At 39.2% G+C, this 20,567-nt stretch overlaps 1 protein-coding gene across 1 annotated transcript in view; it reads right to left on the bottom strand.

Annotated features, from left to right (window-relative positions):
- ERP44 (endoplasmic reticulum protein 44) overlaps positions 1-20,567 on the bottom strand; it is an 87,778-nt gene that overhangs the window by 65,626 nt on the left and 1,585 nt on the right. The window lies entirely within an intron of this gene.

Genomic DNA, 20,567 nt, shown 5'->3' with positions numbered 1-20,567 from the left:
CAGGAGCAGAGGAAATATTCCCTAACACATCCTATGAGGCCAGCATTACCTTAACACCAGAGCAGACAAGCCATTACAAGAAGACACAAACCAGTGTCTCATGAACACAGACCGACATTCCTCCAGAGACACCAGTGACCCGCGTCCACAGTGAATAGGGAGAACTATACACAGTGACCACGTGGGACCTATTCCAGGTATGCAAGACCAGCTCAACACTTGAAAATCATTTCATGCAATCCATCACAATAGGCCAGAGAAGAAGAGCCATAAGCTCACATAAACACACGCAGAAAACGCATTTGACAAAACCTAACACCCACTCATGTACATTAGGAACAGGGGGGAAGTTCTACAACTGTTAATGAACATATGAAAAGTCTACAGCAAACATCATGCTTAACGGTGAAAACCTTGAGCATCACCACTAAGACCAGTTATGAGGCAAGGATGTCTCCTCACACCATTGCTTTTTTTTTTTTGCACACCATTGCTTTTTAAGATCACACTGGACATCCTAGCTAATACAATAAGACAAGAAAGGGAAATAAAACATATGCAGATTGGGAAGGAAAAAAATAAAACTGTCTTTGTTTACAGACAACTTGATAATCCATGCAGAAATTCAAAACAAATGACAAAAAGCTGTTAGAACTAATAAATGATTACAACAATGTTGCAGAATATAATATTAATATACAAAAGTCAATTGCTTTCCTAAATCAGCAATAAACAAGTTAAATATGAAATTCAAAATACACCATCACATTGGCACCATCCAAAATAAAAAGACTTGGTATAAACCTAACAAAATGTATACAAGATCTATATGAGGAAAACTACAAAATTTTGATGAATGAAATCAAAGAACTAAGTACATATTCATGTACCAGAAAACTCAAAAAATTGTCTAGAGGTGAATTCTTGCCAACCTGATCTATACAGTTAATGCAAACCCAGTCAAATTCTCAGCAAGTTCTTCTCTGGATATTAAGAAACTAACTCTAAAGTTTATGCAGAAAGGCGAACGATACAGACTAGCCAACACAACACTGAGGACAAGAACAAGATTGGAGGACTGACACCAGAGACTTCAAGACTGGAAGTCGCAACAACCAAGACAGTGTGGGATAGGCAAAGGTCAGCAGAGATACAGAAACACATCAGTGGGAAAGACTAGACAGTCCAAAGGCAGTGCGAGACTGACAAAGATCAGCAGAGATACAGAAACACATCAGTGGGAAAGACTAGCAGTCCAAAGGCAGTGCGAGACCGACAAAGATCAGCAGAGATACAGAAACACATCAGTGGGAAAGACCAGACAGTCCAAGGCAGTGCGAGACCTGCAAAGATCAGCAGAGATACAGAAACACATCAGTGGGAAAGACCAGACAGTCCAGAGATAGACCAAGAAAAACAGAACCAACTAACTGGTCCCTGATGAAGGGATAAAGGTGATACAATAGAGGAAAGATAGTCTTTTCCAATAGTGGTGCTGTAACAAACTGCACATGCAAAAACATGAATGTAGACACAGACCATGCACCTTTCACAAAGACTAACTCAAAACAGATCACTGACCTAAATGTAAAACACAAAACTATAAAATTCCTAGAAGGTAACACAGGAGAAAACCAAGATGGGCTTAAGTTGATGACTTTTTAGATACAGCACCAAAGGCATGATCCATGAAAGAATGAATTGACAAGTTGGATATAATTAAAAATAAAATTTTCTGCTCTAAAAATTTTTTCTTTTTTTTTTTTTTTAGTAAAATTTTACTTTTGCCAACAAAGTGTAGCTTTTATACTGTTTTGTTCATTTATTTCCTTAGTACCTAGTATGTGCCTGATACATGGTAGAGACTCCACAATGTTTGCTTAATGAGCAAAGAGATTAACCAAATAACTTTAAAATTCTTCCATGTTTAGACATCCTACAATAATTTGAGACCTCAAAAGAAGCCCATCTACTTAAAGCTGGAAGAGGACATGAATGACATTTACTTGACTGTGAAAACAGAAGGCATTTTCTGAAACCTTTGCTTGGGGAATAGAACTCAAATTATGACAGTGAAAGGATCACTTTTAAGTAGGAAAAAGAAACATAATTCATTGTACAGCAATAATTCTAGAGACCTCCCACTTACAAAAAGACTTGAGAAGAATATCTAGCCTGCCTTCGGACAAGCAGCAACTAAAAAAGTGATGTCAATTCACAATCAAATGAAGAGAATGAATTTTAAAAATACTGTACTCACCACTGGATTCTATTTTAGAAGAGAGAGAAAAGCAAGTTTCAAACAGCTGAAGTTCACATTCTCTAGCCTTGTGGGGAGGAGTATAATTTTTCTATTTATCATAAATAAAATTAGCATAGCAATTCCAATGAACATTTTGCTTTCTGTAATTCAAAACAAAGTTTTTGGATAAAGAGTAGGTCAGATAGTCTTCTAAATGGAAGTCTCTCAGTAGCTGAACAAATAATTAGATGTGAAGGTCACAAAAATGTATTTTGTAATTTTGAATTTTGTTTTCAACATCATGAGATGTAAATAGAGCACTGAAAAACATGTCCAAAACCTACAAAGATTACTCAGCTATAAATTATTAGTATTACTGTTTAACATCTTATTACCTTTCTCAATTCCTAAATTCCCATCAGTCTCCCTGGCCTCTTCTTTCTTAGGTCAAAACAGTACTTATTTAGAGTTACAAAGCTGAAGGGGACACTAATTTATCTGGTTGAATAATACCCTCCCCTCCTGGGTCATGCAGAACTCTGCTCAACAACATCCTTGGCAGAATGGCCATTTAGCCTCCAACTGAACACTGGATATGACAGAGAACTCACAGGATGAAGCAACACACTTCGGAGTGGAAAGTTTTATCCTATCAGACGGGACATCTGCTCACCTTTTCCTCCCACACCTTTAACAGACCACTCTATTAGGTACAGCTCACCAGGAACAGGGCCACCTGCTCTCCCACAAGCTCAATCAAGTTCTTTGATTATAGTCTATGGGGATGGAAGCGCTGGACCAGTAGGGCCTGCAGGGAATTCCATTAAAGGCACATTCTGTCCTTCAAGAGATTCATGATTATGCATGAAAAGTTAGCACACAAGACATATGATACCAAGTATTGCAAAGCTTACAGAAAAATTTAGGAGAAGGCAGACAGCGCAGGATGGGTGAAATGAGCAGCATAGTTCCCACAGATACAGTGAGTGAAGAGGGGCCTGGCTACAGAAGCCCACGTAGCACAGTGCTGGGCGATGAACCTGGGAGCTTGTGTCAAGGGAAAAAACCACCAAGCGTCAGGAGAGTAAGTGTGTGCTGTGCTGTGTGATAAGCCGCCTCAGTCGTGTCCGACCTCTTTGCGACCCTATGGACCAAAGCCTGCCAGGCTCCTTTGTCCAGGGGGATTCTCCAGGCAATACTGGAGTGAGTTGCCATACCTTCCTTCAGGAGATCTTCCCAACCCAGGGATTGAACCCGCTTCTCTTAAGTCTTCTGCATTGGCAGGGGAATGCCCTACCACCAGTGCCAACGGGGAAGCCCAGAGTATAATACTCTTGAAAGCCTGATGAAGGGACTGACATCTGCTACAGCAGAAGAAAGAAGTCCTGGGAGACTTCTCAGTAAGGAAGGAGCCCTGATCTTTCAGTTCTGAAATCACTGTGCTCCTCTCTTTACTGGAGACAAGTAAGATAATACAGCTAATTGAGTGAAATGGTAATACAAAGAAGAAAGGGAAATAAGGACTGGGGTGGGGGAGATTTGTAGAGCTTTCAAAAGAAAGACAAACAGGTCATGGTGACAAACTAAAGGGATGCAAAAATCAATGAGGCAAAGCTATAAATCCAAGTACCTAGAGGAAATGAACGTAAGACTATTTTAGAAAAGCAATTACTATGCAATCAGTGATTTACTTCAATTTCACTAGGTATATGTCTTGCCCAGTCAATGAGGAAACAGCAGACAGAAGATGAAGTGCCTTCTACCAACTAGCAGGAAGAGTCTGGAAACTGTATTTGCCTACTTTTCACACCAGGACTAAAACACCCAGAAACGAACTGAGTCCAAGGCACTAACAGAACACCAACAGACGCCCGAGCCACTCCAGTCTTTAGAAGCAACAGGTAAAGCTGAGAGTTAGAATCGCTGGGTAACAAGATGTGATGAGAAGGGAGAAAAGCAGCTCTTAGACAGCACATCTGTCTCCTCACTGTCCTTCTGCAACCTGTATGAAGGCCTTTTCCCTTTCCCCAACCAGCGAGGGGGAGTGGAAGACAGGAAGAGAGAGAGAAAACAGTGAACCACTGAAGTATAAAAGAAGCAGGGGGAACAGACTGTATGACTTCAGTACCTTCAACCATGAAATTTTTACTCCTAGTCTTATGTCCTTGGATACATTCCAGTGTCTCTTAGTTTATAGTCTATGGGAAGCTGAATAGAATTTGTATTCTACTGTTATGTGAAACCTGTATAAATCTTAATTATGTTGAATTGGTTCATAGTGCTTTCAGGTCTATTATATCCTTCTACTTCTCTGTATAGTCATTCTATTAATTTTTGAGAGTTTGATATTGAAACTCCAACTAAAAAACCTTAATTTATCTACTTAAAAAGATAATTGTAATATATCATGGAACTATATATGTAACTTTGCTCTGTATTTTCCAAGTCTCCTGTAAATGTGTTACCATACTTTCATAATTTGAAAAAAAACAAAGATGCAGGAGGAGAAAAGAGAGAAAAAGAAGTAAGGGGCACACTGTTTCAAGAAGAAACAGAGTACCTGACAGAACAAAATGCTATCAGGGTATGCGTGGGAGACTTACTAAAGGGGAGTCTAAAAACATCGTCACAGTCCTCATTTTAAAAGCTAAACCATGTCTGGCGCCACTAGTGAGGCAGACACAAGCTCCTACACTTACACACTTTCAGTCTATAAGCTTAAAATATGTTTACATGGATGCAAATCAACAAAACCACAGACTCTGCCTGCCACCAACAGATAAAACGAGCCAATTGTTAGGAGGTGTCACTGTAGACTTAGGGAGAAGTGAAGTGAAAGTCGCTCGGTCATGTCCGACTCTGTGCGACCCCATGGACTATACAGTCCATGGAATTCTCTAGATCAGAATACTGGAGTGGGTAGCCTTTCCCTTTTCCAGGGAATCTTTCCAACCCAGGTCTCCCACATTGTGGGCAGGTTCTTTACCAGCTGAGCCCCAAGGGAAGCCCCAGACTTAGGAACTAAGGCATTAACAAATATTTCAGAAGCTAAACAGAAATAGAAATGCTTCTTTATGTTTTTTTAATGATTTCCAGAAAAAAAGGGAAAAAAAAGACACACTTGCACACATTTGGCTTGTGTGAATGGAATTGACTTAAATTACCTAAAACAACTTAGTAATAGGAAATACGTCAGTCCTAACAATGGGATGATAAACTTTGATAGTAATACAAGTATCACGCATTTCTCTTAGAAGAAAATGTGCCCAGAAGATACCCTTGTTCCTTCCTTAAACTAAAAACCATTTAAACAACCTGAATAAAAGCACATTTTAAGCCATTAAGAAAATATCTTCTATCCCATTTTTAGACTATTCAGGGCTATTTATTAACTTAGCCTTCAAAGTAATATTCCAGAATAAATACTATACTCTTAGAAAATCAATTCATGTTGGAATATATACAACTTTCTGGTAATTTCTTCATATATCACCATTTACCTGGCATAAGAAATAACAGCTGAAGATGATCAACAGAAGTCAGTACCACTGTACATGTAAGTGTTCCCCAAATAAGGTACGCTAAGAACGCCGTACACTGAGGCGTCCAACACCACACTGTGAGTGCAGTTAACTGCTTCCTGGGTGGTTTCCCTTGCTCATGGCCAAATGAGAAGAAGATTTAAAATCTGATTATTCTGCTACAGAATATTGAATACTTCGCAGAATTAAAAGCTATTTCTTGAAGGCTCATCTTATACACCTTAAACCACCCTTGTGTTCAAGACAATAACTAGTGTATGTAAAGGAGGTCTTTACAACTTAGTGTTGTGGACTGGGAAACATAATTTACCCTTCTCTTCTGACCAAGTACCCATCTTCCCAATTGGAGGGGGTTGTGGATGTATTCATGAGATTAGAAAAGGAAGACCATATGATGAGTTTTTCTTGATCCAACTTGAAATACTCTTTATAAAAACTATCTTATATGCCAATAGGTTCTTACCGAATACCTTTATCACAATTTCTAAACTCAAAAAGATCTGTTATATCCTCAGTTTTCATCAAATCTACAAGCAGATCTAGCTTAATGGCCAAAACTTACTAAAAGTGGTATATATTATACATGCTTATGTGTAAATAACTTCACATGCTGATAGAAGCTATATTTAAGGGATAACTACAGTATATGCAAGTTAAGCTTATGGGAACATATGAAACTGTATAACCAGCAATTTGAAATCTTCCACACTTACACAAATAGGATTTTTATATTTACATCTTTTCAGTGACCAAAATATGCTGCAATAGTCTTCTCTTCTCTAAATTCTACTAGAGAAAGATTATATATTTCTAAGGAATCATCATCATTTTCCAAATATCTCATCAACTACAACAGTCAGGGATGTATTTTTTTAATGATTTTGAGAGTATAAAGTACTGGAAATGATGCCTTTCTGCATGGAGCAAATGATGCCTTTCAAACAGAAAAGCATAAAGCATGTTTCCCACTTTCATTTAAAGCACTTAGAGGAATTTATTTGCTTTGTAGTAAAAGCAGAAATGCATATCAAGTTAATTTTTATTTCTATCAATCACAGTTACATCTGTCACTATTTTGATAAGACTATGTTGTAGCTTACCAGGGGCAAGAGACAAGTTGATGAGCACTTTGAGAAACAGCAGTGCTTAGAATCAGACTTTTGAAGTAAGAAGCCTCATCCGTTTGCTCGTTCGGAAGGTTGGAAGGCAGCACAAGCGCCGGAGGTCCATCAGGACAGGCGTGGCCCTCCTCCTCGGCGCCGCCTCCTCGGCAGAAGCACAGCTCCATCTCCCTTCTCCACTCACTACCTTGCAGAAAACAATCTCTTCTACCAGCCAGACACGATGCAAAGTACTCTATGTACACTACACCTTAAGCACACAACCTCGGGAACTGGTTATCCTCACTTTCAAAATACGAAACTTGAGGGTCAGAAAGATAAAGAAATGTGTTTAATATCACACAACCACAAAGAGGGGTAGGGCTGAGAAGGAACTAGGACTTTCAGCTATCCTGGAATTTCCGATCAAAGAACTACTTCTACAACGCATCAACTCTCTCTGAAAGGGATGTACTACACTGTATACCTAGGCAGCAGGGGAAGATATGAGTAACAAATATATGTGTGAAGCATACAAGAATATTTCAGCGTTACAACACGTAGCTTTACTATTTATAAACACACAGCTCTTTTACATCATCACAGTAACTCCTGAAGCTGAAGTAGGAATTATCTCTAGTTTAAAATGAGGAAATTGAAAGTTTGTAGGACGTGACATACGGGAAATGCAAACAGCTGCGGAAGGAGTAAGACCCAAATAGACTGTGACTTGTGCAAACTAGTGGTGGAACAGGGTTCAAACCCAACTCTCTTTTAATTCTAAAACCAGTGGTCTGCACAACAAAATATCACTTTTAACTCTAAAACCAGCAGTCTGTACAACAAAATACCACTGTTTCCGCAAACTGTTTTCATCATTATATACTGAATTTAAGTACAAATCTAAGTACAGTTATAAAACAGAACTCAGTTCAGTTTCGTCGCTCATTCGTGTCTGACTCTTTGTGACCCCATGAACCACAGCACGCCAGGCCTCCCTGTCCATCACAAACTCCCGGAGTCCACCCAAACACATGTCCATCGAGTCGGTGATGCCATCCAACCATCTCATCCTCTGTTGTCCCCTTCTCCTACTGCCCTCAATCTTTCCCAGCATCAGAGTCTTTTCAAAAGAGTCAGCTCTTTGCAGCAGGTGGCCAAAGTATTGGAGTTTCAGCTTCAGCATCAGTCCTTCCAATGAACACCCAGGACTGATCTCCTTTAGGATGGACTGCTTGGATCTCCTTGCAGTCCAAGGGACTCTCAACAGTCTTCTCCAACACCACAGTTCAAAAGCATCAATTCTTTTGCGCTCAGCTTTCTTTATAGTCCAACTCTCACATCCATACATGACTACTGAAAAAACCACAGCCTTGACTAGATGGACCTTTGTTGGCAAAGTAATGTCTCTGCTTTTTAATATGCTGTCTAGGTTGGTCATAACTTTCCTTCCAAGCAGTGTCTTTTAATTTCATGGCTGCAATCACCATCTGCAGTGATTTTGGAACCCAGAAAAATAAAGTCAGCCATTGTTTCCACTGTTTCCCCATCTATTTGCCATGAAGTGATGGGACCAGATGCCACGATCTTAGTTTTCTGAATGTTGAGCTTTAAGCCAACTTTTTCATGCTCCTCTTTCACTTTCATCAAGAGGCTCTTGAGTTCTTCACTTTCTGCCATAAGGGTATTGTCATCTGCATATCTGAGGTTATTGCTATTTCTCCCGGCAATCTGGATTCCAGCTTGTGCTTCCTCCAGCCCAGCGTTTCTCATGATGTACTCTGCATATAAGTTAAATAAGCAGGGTGACAATATACAGCCTTGACGTACTCCTTTTCCTCTTTGGAACCAGTCTGTTGTTCCATGTCCAGTTTTAATTGTTGCTTCCTGACCGGCATACAGGTTTCTCAAGAGGCAGGTCAGGTGGTCTGGTATTCCCATCTCTTTCAGAATTTTCCACAGTTTATTGTGATCCACACAGTCAAAGGCTTTGGCATAGTCAATAAAGCAGAAGCAGATGTTTTTCTGGAACTCTCTTGCTTTCTTGATGATCCAGGGGATGATTGGCAATTTGATCTCTGGTTCCTCTGCCTTTTCTAAAAGCAGCTTAAACATCTGGAAGTTCTTGGTTCACATATTGCTGAAGCCTGGCTTGGAGAATTTTAAGCATCACTTTACTAGCATGTGAGATGATTCCAATTGTGTGGTAGTTTGAGCATTCTTTAGCATTGCCTTTCTTTGGGAATAGAATGAAAACTGACCTTTTCCAGTCCTGTGGCCACTGCTGAGTTTTCCAAATTTGCTGGCATATTGGGTGCAGCACTTTCACAGCATCATCTTTCAGGATTTGAAATAGCTCAACTGGAATTCCATCACCTCCACTAGCTTTGATCGTAGCAATGCTTCCTAAGGCCCACTTGACTTCACATTCCAGGATGTCTGGCTCTAGGTGAGTGATCACACCATCGTGATTACCTGGGTCATGAACAACTTTTTGTACAGTTCTTCTGTGTATTCTTGCCACCTCTTCTTAATATCTTCTGCTTCTGTTAGGTCCCTACCACTTCTGTCCTTTATTGAGCCCATCTTTGCATGAAATGTTCCCTTGGTATCTCTCATTTTCTTGAAGAGATCTCTAGTCTTTCCCATTCTACTATTTTCCTCTATTTCTTTGCACTGATCACTGAGGAAGGCTTTCTTATCTCTCCTTACTATTCTTTGGAACTCTGCATTCAGATGGGAATATCTTTCCTTTTCTCCTTTGCTTTTTGCTTCCCTTATTTTCACAGCTATTTGTAAGGCCCCCTCAGACAGCCATTTTGCCTTTTTGCATTTCTTTTCCATGGGGATGGTCTTGATCCCTGTCTCCTGTACAATGTCAGGAACCTCTGTCCATAGTTCATCAGGCACTCTATCAGGTCTAGTCCCTTAAATCTATTTCTCACTTCCACTGCATAGTCATAGGGATCTGATTTAGGTCATACCTGAATGGTCTAGTGGTTTTCTCCACTTTTTTCATTTTCAGTCTGAATTTGGCAATAAGGAGTTCATGATCTGAGCCACAGTCAGCCTCTGGTCTTGTTTTTGCTGACTGTATAGAGCTTCTCCATCTTTGGCTGCAAAAAATATAATCAATCTGATTTCAGTGTCGACCATCTGGTGATGTTCATGTAGAGAGTCTTCTCTTGTGTTGTTGGAAGAGGGTGTTTGCTATGACCAGTGCGTTCTCTTGGTAGAACTCTATTAGCCTTTGCCCTGCTTCATTCTGTACTCGAAGGCCAAATTTGCCTGTTAGTCCAGGTGTTTCTTGACTTCCTACTTTTGCATTCCAATCCCCTATAATGAAAATGACATCTTTTTTGGGTGTCAGTTCTAGAAGGTCCTGTAGGTCTGCATATAACTGTTCAACTTCAGCTTCTTCAGCGTTACTGGTCAGGGCATAGGCTTGGATTACTGTGATATTGAATGGTGTGTCTTGGAAACAAACAGAGATCATTCTGTCATTTTTGAGATTGCATCCAAGGACTGCCTTTTGGACTCTTTTGTTGACTATGATGGCTACTCCATTTCTTCTAAGGGATTCCTGCCCACAGTAGTAGATATAATGGTCATCTGAGTTAAATTCACCCATTCCAGTACATCTTAGTTTACTGATTTCTAGTGTCGATGTTCACTCTTGTCATCTCCTGTTTGACCACTTCCAATTTGCCTTGATTCATGGACCTAACATTCTGGGTTCTAGGCAATAATTTATTCACTGTATGGTCACATTTTAAAGTTGTTCTTTTTAGTATAATATTGACAGTGCAATCAGTATCAGAAGACCACAGGGGCTGGACGCTTATCATGCCAGCTCATGACTTCAATGCACCCAACTGTAATACCACAGGATGGACAACTTGAAAGTTACCCAAAAGAGCAAATATATTCAGTCATTCATTCATTCACTCACTGATTCATTAAACTAAACAACATTTGTTGAGCACTTACACGACAGAAATAAAAAAATGTAAATGCCCACGATGTACCATGGACACAGTCATAAATAGTCTCATTTTGTCTTCCCAGAACTCTTCAAAAGAGAGGACTGTATTCTATTTGCCAGGCAAGAAAAAGGAAGCTCTGAAAAGCTAAATAACTTGCTAACGTTAAGTGGTCAAGCTCAGGGCCATTTCCAAGTTCCATGGGCACAGACGCATGTACACTTGGGGGCAGACTCTGGTCCCAGGTAGCCAGTAATGGCAGACTACAGCAGGGCCAAACCAGAGCACGAGCCCGACACTGCATTGTTCAAAACATACATTTCACTGCGAAAAGGCCTTTCAAACACGCACACACAAAACTGGGAAGGATGCACACACACTGAAGTGTTTTAGTGGTGGGAGTATGTACTTTTTCCTTCATTATGCTTTTCTGTACTATGAAAGCATACTGCATTTAGGAATCAAAAAAAAAGTCAGGAAATCTGTCTTAACAGCTTGAATTATTACAACTTCAAGTTGTGACCCGTCATGTTACACACAGAGAATGTTTTTAATCTGGCGAGCTGGGGGAGCACTGGGGTGGTCAGCCAAGGCTACCCCCAGCAGAGCCAACTGGGCCACGGCTGAGACCAACGTTGCCAGCAAGCCTGTCAGCGAGTTCCACCTTCTTGGGTCACATCAGCAATTTTTAGAAAAATAAAGCACAGCATATAAAATAAGAAAAAAGAAAATGTCAACAATAAAGACAGCTTTGCAAAACGTGTTGAGGTCCATGACTTAACCCTCTAATGCACTGCACCTTCTTCACAGCGTGACACGCACACTGCCTTTCCTGCCGCTTCTTCAATGCGCCTGTGACACTCTCACATTAGGGACTGCTCTGGCTAATGCCCTTGCCTGGAAGGCTCTTCCCCTCACGAAATCCCCAGGACTGCCTGCCTCACCCAGTTCAAAGCTCACCTTCTTGGTGATGCTCACAAAAGGCTACTCCTCTGGGCACTCCTGACCCTCCTTACCCTAACCTACCTTTTCTTTCTTTCATACACTCAACAAAATTATCATTGAGCACGTAATCTGTGTAAGGCACTGTAACAGAAACTAGTATCTGACAATAACAAAGTATGACACCTTTTCAGCACTTTTTGTTCCACAGAATCACAGAACCATGCAAATAACACCTCCTATGAGTCAGACACAAAGCCTGTATTATTCCTCAGAAGTTAATAGGCAAGACAACAAAAGCCGAAAAGCACCAGACCCAAGATTTGAGCCCAAATCTCTGACTCCTAAATTAAATATTCTCCTAGAAGTTTTCTTTAGTTGATATGCTCTCAAGTTATTATTAAGGGAAAAGTGCTTCACTTTGCTTCTGGAAGATACTTAAGATCAGAGTGCAGGCACATTTAAATAATAAACAAACTGGACAGTTTCTGAAACAAATAGAATATGCTTTAAAATGCAGTGCAGTTTTTACAGTTCTAAAGCAAAATCAGGGTACCTGAAACTGTTCTTTCCAAGGTTAAATTAAGAACCAAATATTTTGCAACACTGTGGTACTTGTGTTAACTGTGAACAGATCACAAGACTTCCTATGAGAATCAGAATCCATTTTAGTAGTAAAAACTGTGCTAGAAAAATTGAGAAATGAGTCAATTTGAGTAGCTGTTATCAAAGAATTATTTTGACTACCAAAAAAAGGGTAGCTCTTCTTCATCTCAGCTCTTTCAGAATGTGAAGTCATTACAGAAATGAGCTTTCACTAGCTAGCTGGGGTTTTACTTCAATTGGGTCAGATTCTCTCTTAGGGAATCCTCTGGTAATCTACTGGTTATGGCTCCTCCACTGCAGGGGGCACAGGTTTGATCCCTGGTCAGTGAACAAAGATCCCTCATGTTGTCTGGCACAGCCAAAAAAAAAAAAAAAAAACAACAACTCTGTCTTAGATTACACACACAACTGAAACCATTCTTCACTCAAAAACAGACTTCTATATTGTTTCAGTAATATTTTAACAGTTGGCATTTCCCCCTACATTTTATAAAACTTCAAAAACCCAGCTAAACAGCAGGCATGTCAATTTGAGAGTATCTTGTCCAAAGGATCAAGAAATTTAACTACATTTACGATTCCACTCGACAAAGCTCTTCATGATCTCCGCCCCATCACTGGCTTCCCTGGCGGCTCAGATGGTAAAGAATCCGCCTGCAGTGCAGGAGACCTGGCTTCGATTCCTGGGCTGGGAAGATCCTCTAAAGACGGAAATGGCAACCCACTCCAGAATTCTTGTCTGGAGAATTCTATGGACAGAGGAGCCTGGTGAGCTAAGTCTATGGGGTTGCGAACAGCTGGACACTACTGAGCAACTAACACTTTCACACTTTCACTCCATCACTAAATCACAGTTTCTTCAACATTTTGGAGTTGGCTCAAATTTCTTAGAAAATGCTTTATATATTAGATATTGGTTTGTTTTAATGAACTCATATAACTTCTGGCCATTTTAAAGTGGGCAGGGAGAAAAATGCACATTAACTTCTGGGTTTATCAACTTAGAAGATTAAACTCCTGGCAAAGGTATCCTGAAACCTGAGGCAAACAAAACATATGGGGGCCATCTTTCTACAGGTAATTTTAATAACTAAAATGTAGTAATGTTCTTAATCAGTAAATTTTTCTCTAAAGTATCATTTCTGAAGATGAAGCCCTCAAAAGGGGCTTTATCACAAACTGTAGTCCCTCAAATCCCAACGTCCCAGTCACATTCCACTGGAAGGCTCACTGGACTGCTCCAAACAGTCTATGCAATCCTACTCAATTTCCAGTTGAAAAACAAAGCCCCAAGAAGGACAGTGACTTGTCCTAAATTGCCTTGTGAACTAGTAGATGAATCAATACTAAACACTCAAACTCTTATTTTTGAGTTTTAACTATATTGTCTGAGGTGAGGTGAAAGTTGCTCAGTCATGTCCGGGTCTTTGCGACCCCATGGACTATACAGTCCACGAAATTCTCCAGGTCAGAATACTGGAGTAGGTAGCCTTTCCCTTCTCCAGGGGATCTTCCCAACCCAGGGATATTGTCTGATACCTCCCTAAATTTGCTATCAGGCTACCAAAAGACAAATCTGTGCTAATAAGACAACTAACATTTTTCCAGGTTGTTGCTACCCCTTGGAGAGGCAAGATATATGCTCCTCAAAAGCCCTGAAACACTATTTGAGACATTTTCCTCATTCTTAACCTCACCTTCGTCTTGGGTTTCTGAGACAGATGACAACTAGACCAGCAGCATCCAATGGCACTTTATGCAACAATGGAAATGGTTCATCATCTGCTTTGTTCAATACAGTAATCATGGCTCAGTGGGTAAAGAATTCACCTGCAATGCAGGAAGACACAGGAGATGCTGGTTCGATCCCTGGGTTAGAAAGATCCCCTGGAGAAGGGAGATGGTAATCCACTCCAGTATTCTTGCCTGAAAAATCCCAAGGATGGAGAAGTCTGGCAAGCTACAGTCCAGAGGTTCGCAAGGAGTCGGACACAACTGAGCGACTGAGCACACACATGTGACCACTGTGCCCTTGAGAAATGTCTACTGTCACTGAGGAGTGGAATTTTACATTTTATTCCATTTTAATGAATTTACAGTACAGTTACAGACAATCAAACCTTCAGTCATTCTACTGCATGTGACCCACCTACTGAACTGAGCAAAACACTCATGGTAGAGTCCCATAGAAATTCCTTTTTTCCAGTGTTAAAAATTCTTCTGATGCCTAAAGATCTTTTTCTAAAATCACTTAAATTCAATTACAACAGCTTCCTTCCACTACTGGACTCTTCTAATCTTAAGGAAGAAACGGGAAAAGTATTGGCACTCTAATTCACTTGACAGTTTTCTTTAGCTCCAATACTCAAATATTTTTCTGAAATGATTTCTTCCTTCTTTTCCCCTTTTTTTGGGTATTATTTTAGTAATGTTCATGTCAGGTGACTAAAAACTAGATACATTAAAATATAATGGTCAAGGTTGTACATAATGAGAAAACCACACAACCAGAGGAATCAGAGGTCTCGCGCAACATCGCTGAGGGAACCAAAGCAGTTAGACTCCGACTGCAGGCTCTGCGAGAGCAGAGCCAAGACCTGAGACCCACGGCATCACCTAAGAAATTTCTCCAAAGTCAGTCGCATTTTTGTCCTTCTCCTCTTGAGTGGAGTAACTGGAATGCTACTGAGAATCCACTAAAGACCATGATTTTTATTTTGGCTAAGATAATAATGAGCTGTTCTAATGGAAACTGGCCAAAAGGTTTGCTAGCTTCTTTAGGGCCAATTGTGACATCTGGCCATGTCAGTGAGCCACACAGCAAGACTCCTTAAAAAAAGAAAAAGAAAGAAAACCCCCAAAACACGTATCCAATTCATGATACAGATTTACTAAGTCATTGAAGGATATAAGCTTTCTTATTCATTCCACTCAAGACTAGAAATTAACTCATCAATTTAACCTTTGAAAGCTCTGTTCTCGTCTTCCTTCAAGACTTCTGATTCTGCCAATGAGAAGAAATCTGCTTCTTTTCAGACATCGACAGCTATACTTCTCCTACTTAATGGTCATACATGAATCGGCAAGGCACACGATTAAAGTACAGATTCTGAATCAGCATGCCTGGGGTGAGGACACTGGAAGAAGCAAGATCTACAACTCGCTTCTACAAATACCTTAAAGACACCTATCATTCTCATTGTGGAATTCTAATTATTTACATATAGATCTTTTCTCCCTCACTGAACTATAAATTCCTTGAAAGTGTGATATGAATCTCAATCATCTTTCTCTTTCACAGCAGATAGTAAACAGGCTCTCAAATGACAGGAGGAAAGAAAAGAATAATACCAAGGAAATAAATTTGCTGCAGCCTGAAACCCAGGTAGATCCTCTCCATGGGATCAAAGGTAGGCTAACGAGCACTGAATGCTGTGAAAGCCGAACTGCGTTTCTTCATTAGTTAGTTAAATGGAACGAGCACAGTGAGACAAGAACAGCTGTGAGCAAAGCGCGCTCTTCCCCCACTGGATAGCAGAGTGAGGGGCACAGACCTGCAAAGCCAGCAGAGTTTCTGAGAACTACCCGATCAAGTAAGAAATTCACTAATTAGAGAAGCCAGAGGAGTATCCTTTTAAAAAACAAGACAGACTACCAAAGAATCACTGAATCATCAAATCTGGAGTGCTTACCTTAGAGAATAAAAAATGCAGTTAGGTGATGGACCCAAGGATACACTGCTAAGGATGTGGAAGAGGTGGAACTTGCACACAGATGCCCTGACAGCTATGCCCTGACAGTATTTTTGGCATCCTGCTACCTCATGAATGGACACTAAAGGAAGAAAGGACACTTGCTGTCATTCTTAAACTGCATCTTGTGAGCACATCTATTCTGAATTACAGTAATGAGCAAACAAGGTTTTGAAAAGGGGTAAATAACAAACACATACATACATATTCAAGCAGAACTATAAACAGTCATTAATTATGAAGAAAACAAACCTTTGGTTGTAATCAAATAAATATACATTTAAACCGATAATATTGTTGTCTACTAAATTGGCACAGACTACAAAAACACCCATTGTAACTAGAGTGTGAGGAAGTGGATATACTCATACATTGTTCATAGAAATAAACATCTGTACAACTTTCCAGTAGGACACATTTGTACAATGTATCAGAAATCCTAAATAAAAGACATATCATAAAAGAAAAAAAAAAAAGGATCTAAGAATATACAATTCTAGAGAATTAACCTGAGAATATATCTGCAGATCTATAGTGAATATCATTGTATGTGAATCATCTGCACATTTTTTTCACAACTGTGGAAAACTGGAGATGACCAATAACCATATTTTATATTAAAGTATCATTTATATTAAAATAGTAATATTTAACAAACGATGAAGTGAAATATAGCGCACCTAAAAGCTGGGTCACTACAAAGCTATTAACAGAGTCTACAGTGTGGAACACGTTGTCAGCAACTGTGACAACCAGACATTTTTTACAAGGCTTTTACAAGTTTTAACCCATCCAAAATATTACTGAGTTGAGTAGTACGCTCCAGTGCTTCTCGAGCTGACTGTATCCGAGGATCAACTAAGGTGATAAAGAGTTAAAAACCCCATGGCAAAGATTGCAAACATGAGAAAAGTTTGTTACCTTGTTGGTGAGAACTCAAAATGGCAAAACTCCTGTGGAATTTCTACTATCTAGCAACATCTACAAAGTTACATTTATTATTTGCCTGAGCAACTTCAATTACAGGAATCTATTAATATCTCAAAGATACACTAGCAAAAGTAGCTCTGACAGTAGTTTAACATATTTGTTAAAGCAAAAGAGTGGGAACAATAGCAGCCGCATCTGCCCAGAGGAGAAATAAACAGTTCAGAAAAAATGAGGGGTATTTCTATCCTGAACATACTTTATACTCTAGCATACACTTTACAGAGTTTAAGAGGGGAGAGGGTGAGGTGGGCAGAGAAAGTATGAATAATGTGCCAGAGTTTACGAAGGGGATGGAGAAACATACAGATATACAGATACAAGTAGACTGCTCACATTTCTTTTTAAAAGAAAGAACTAAAAATTAAAAAAAAAACTTTTAAGGTTTCTTATATGAGGAGGAAGTTAAGAGAATAGACTAGACCAGGGATAGAAGTTAGCCTTCTGTAAATATAGTTTGTTTTCTAGATTGCTTTGGAAGCAGTAAACCTTACATATCGATAATTATATATTAGACAATATCTTTTTAAAAACTGAAAAACAAATGAACCTCACTATTGAGTTGGTGGTTAAGCCCACATAAAGTTAACTATAAATGTATAGGGAATAAATGGAACAGAGAAACATGAAACCACACCAGGAGGACACAATCAGTAACATTCAGAAAGTGAGAAGTAACGTAGGCTCCTGCTTTGAACATTCAATTTGTTAAAAGTTTTTTTCTCTTTGAAACAGGAAAATCTTAACACTAAGCATTTGATGATATAAAGAAATTTCTGTACTTTTTCTACTGTGACAAGGGTATTCTGTTTTCTGCTTTGCTGTTTAATTCCTATCTTTCAGGGAGAGACATACTAAAGAAAAAACAAATGACTGGGAACTAAAAACGAAGCAGACAAACACAAGCCATGTTTGGGTCCCGCAGATACAAGCAGCCGGGCAGAGGGCCTGCACAGAACTGTATTAACATTGGCCCAGATGCTTCCAATGAGCAACCAGGTTCTGTAAACCACTGATCTGGAGCAAGCCATATCAATAGGATAAATGACCCACAGTTATAAATGGAACCACATGTATCCAGAAGTACTCTTTTTGATGACAGGAATCAGTATTTGTAATAGCCACAAATGGCTAAAACTGACATCTCTGAATTCTACAGTACTTATTTTTTAAGGTACTTAAAGAGTTTAGTTAAATAAATATTTACTTAGCTCTCTGATTTACGTAGTTCCCTAAGCAAACACTTCTTGGCTTCTTATACATATTGAACAAACCAGGAGAACAATAATGTCAAAAGCCTTAATGTCCAGGCACAAAGCAATTAGGGCTAGTAACAACTTATGATCTATAAACCTAACCATCAAAGAGATTAACGAGAAAGCCTTTTTCATAAAGTAACTGGAGCAGAATGTTATAATCTGTGAACCACAGAAAAGTTAGTTTAGGCTATATCAGACAACTTCATTCCAACTTAGCCTTATTTCACTTATCTCACAATCTCAAAACTCGTGTACAAAACCAATGCAGGAAGAACCATTAAGAAATAAATAATTTAAGGGGAAAATGATCACTTTTAATCCTGAGTAAACCCATCTCAGAAAGACAAGCAGAAAAGAGTCAACTGATAAGTAACTGATTCTTTGGTTAGTGATAAATGAAACATCCCCTTAACTTATCCTGTGAGCTGCCAAGTAAAGACTGTCACAGAGCAAAATGAAAAGACACTGCCATGATGTATCTGGTCAGATGCTTTTTCTCTGATTCAGGTAGCTCTCCTTAAAAGCACACACAACTGAGAAGGGATTTCCCAATCCAGACATTATATACATGGAGCTTTAGTAGAGAAATGGTGTTCCAGGATTCAATTCATCCACAAAATACGATAAGCAGTTATAGAGGCAGAGATTATACAGCTTAGGGACTAAAGTTGTAATCGCACGTCTAATGGATCAATTCAAACCACACCAGTACTAATACAATGAGGTACAGAGACGATACCGGGAGGATCAGGCCTTTTTTGCGTTCGCCAGGTGACTCAAATACCTCTTCTGATTTACCCAAAACCAGTGTGTCTACAATACCTGACTTTGCCCAAGACGCTGCAAATTCAGTGGAGTTTAAAAATAATTTAAAGGCAAAGGGTGTGTTTCAAAAAGCAAGCCCCAAATACAAGAACTCAGTGTCTAAGACCCTGACTTTAAAGCTATCTATACATAAAAGCTCAGGGAAGAAAATGTTGTCACACTGAACTTTTACGCTTAGTTACCCATCCCAGAAAGGCTTTTAAGGCAGAGAATGATAAATCCCAAAATGATTTTGAGATAGAGGTGGGGGGGGGGGGGAACTACCTGCCCACAGAAGTTTAGGATTTTATGTTTCAGCTGTTATCTTATGAACACCACTAAACAGATCTAGTTCTTCAGGGCGGAGGCATAGTTTGCCTGAAAAAAAATCATTCTGGTAATAGAATATATGGCTTTTTGGAGCATGCCATTTAAGGGAGAGAAAAAAAATGACCTCAGCTAAGTGGGAACTTAGATATTCAATGGCTGAATGTGGGAGGGAATAAGCTTGAAATCTGAGAGGGGAAGCTGGAAGGAGGAGGAAGAAAGTACACTAGAGAAGATAAAGGATGTATTTTTAGACAGGTGGGTTACTGAGTAAGCAGGTTCCATCACAAGAACAGAACTGCCAATTAGATAAGTAATTCAAATTGTGATCAGACAGATGTTCTATAAATATTTGCTAACTGGCAAATGATTATTAAAACTACTTTGGTAAACACTGTATTCGAACTGAATTTAGCTCCACGTGTAACTCTGGCTTACTAAACCTTTTCGTGGGCTTTATTTTCCAGCCTATTAACCTTTATAGGTTAACCTTTATTCTCTAAAATACCTTCTATTCTGCTACATTTATTTAGAGAGGTAAGTATGCAAAATATTAACAAGATTTTAAAAGTATTAGAAAAAAAATTTTTTTATGCTTAACAACGTTTGTAGGCTTTCTACAAAAAGCGTAAGTTATTTCAAAACAAATTATTTTTCTTTCTTAAATTTATCTCTACAGCCAAACAGTGAATCTGATACAGTTTCCCTAATCAGTATCTCACCTTCTCTTTTCAATCTCTTATGATTTTTGCCCTTCATATTTTTTGTAACCTAGAAGTAATTTCTGGCAAACAACTCATAATTCTGGCCATTTTTATGGATATGGAAAGATCAGTATCTATTACCCTTAAAGACAGAGTGGTCTCTGAGTATTATTCTAGTACTCCACAAGAAGACCCACAGGGTATGATGCAATTACCAAGAAATAGTTCTCTACAGAATATTTTCCTCTATAGAGAAACCACTCCTCACTCTATGAGAAGTGACAACAGGACACTTCACCATGTAACATGACCATGTTTA

Source organism: Odocoileus virginianus, chromosome 29 (assembly GCF_023699985.2).
Source record: "Odocoileus virginianus isolate 20LAN1187 ecotype Illinois chromosome 29, Ovbor_1.2, whole genome shotgun sequence".
In the NCBI taxonomy this organism is placed as follows: Eukaryota; Metazoa; Chordata; class Mammalia; order Artiodactyla; family Cervidae; genus Odocoileus; species Odocoileus virginianus.
The sequence above is the reverse complement of the archived record's forward strand: the minus strand, read 5'-3'. Positions and strand labels throughout refer to the sequence as shown.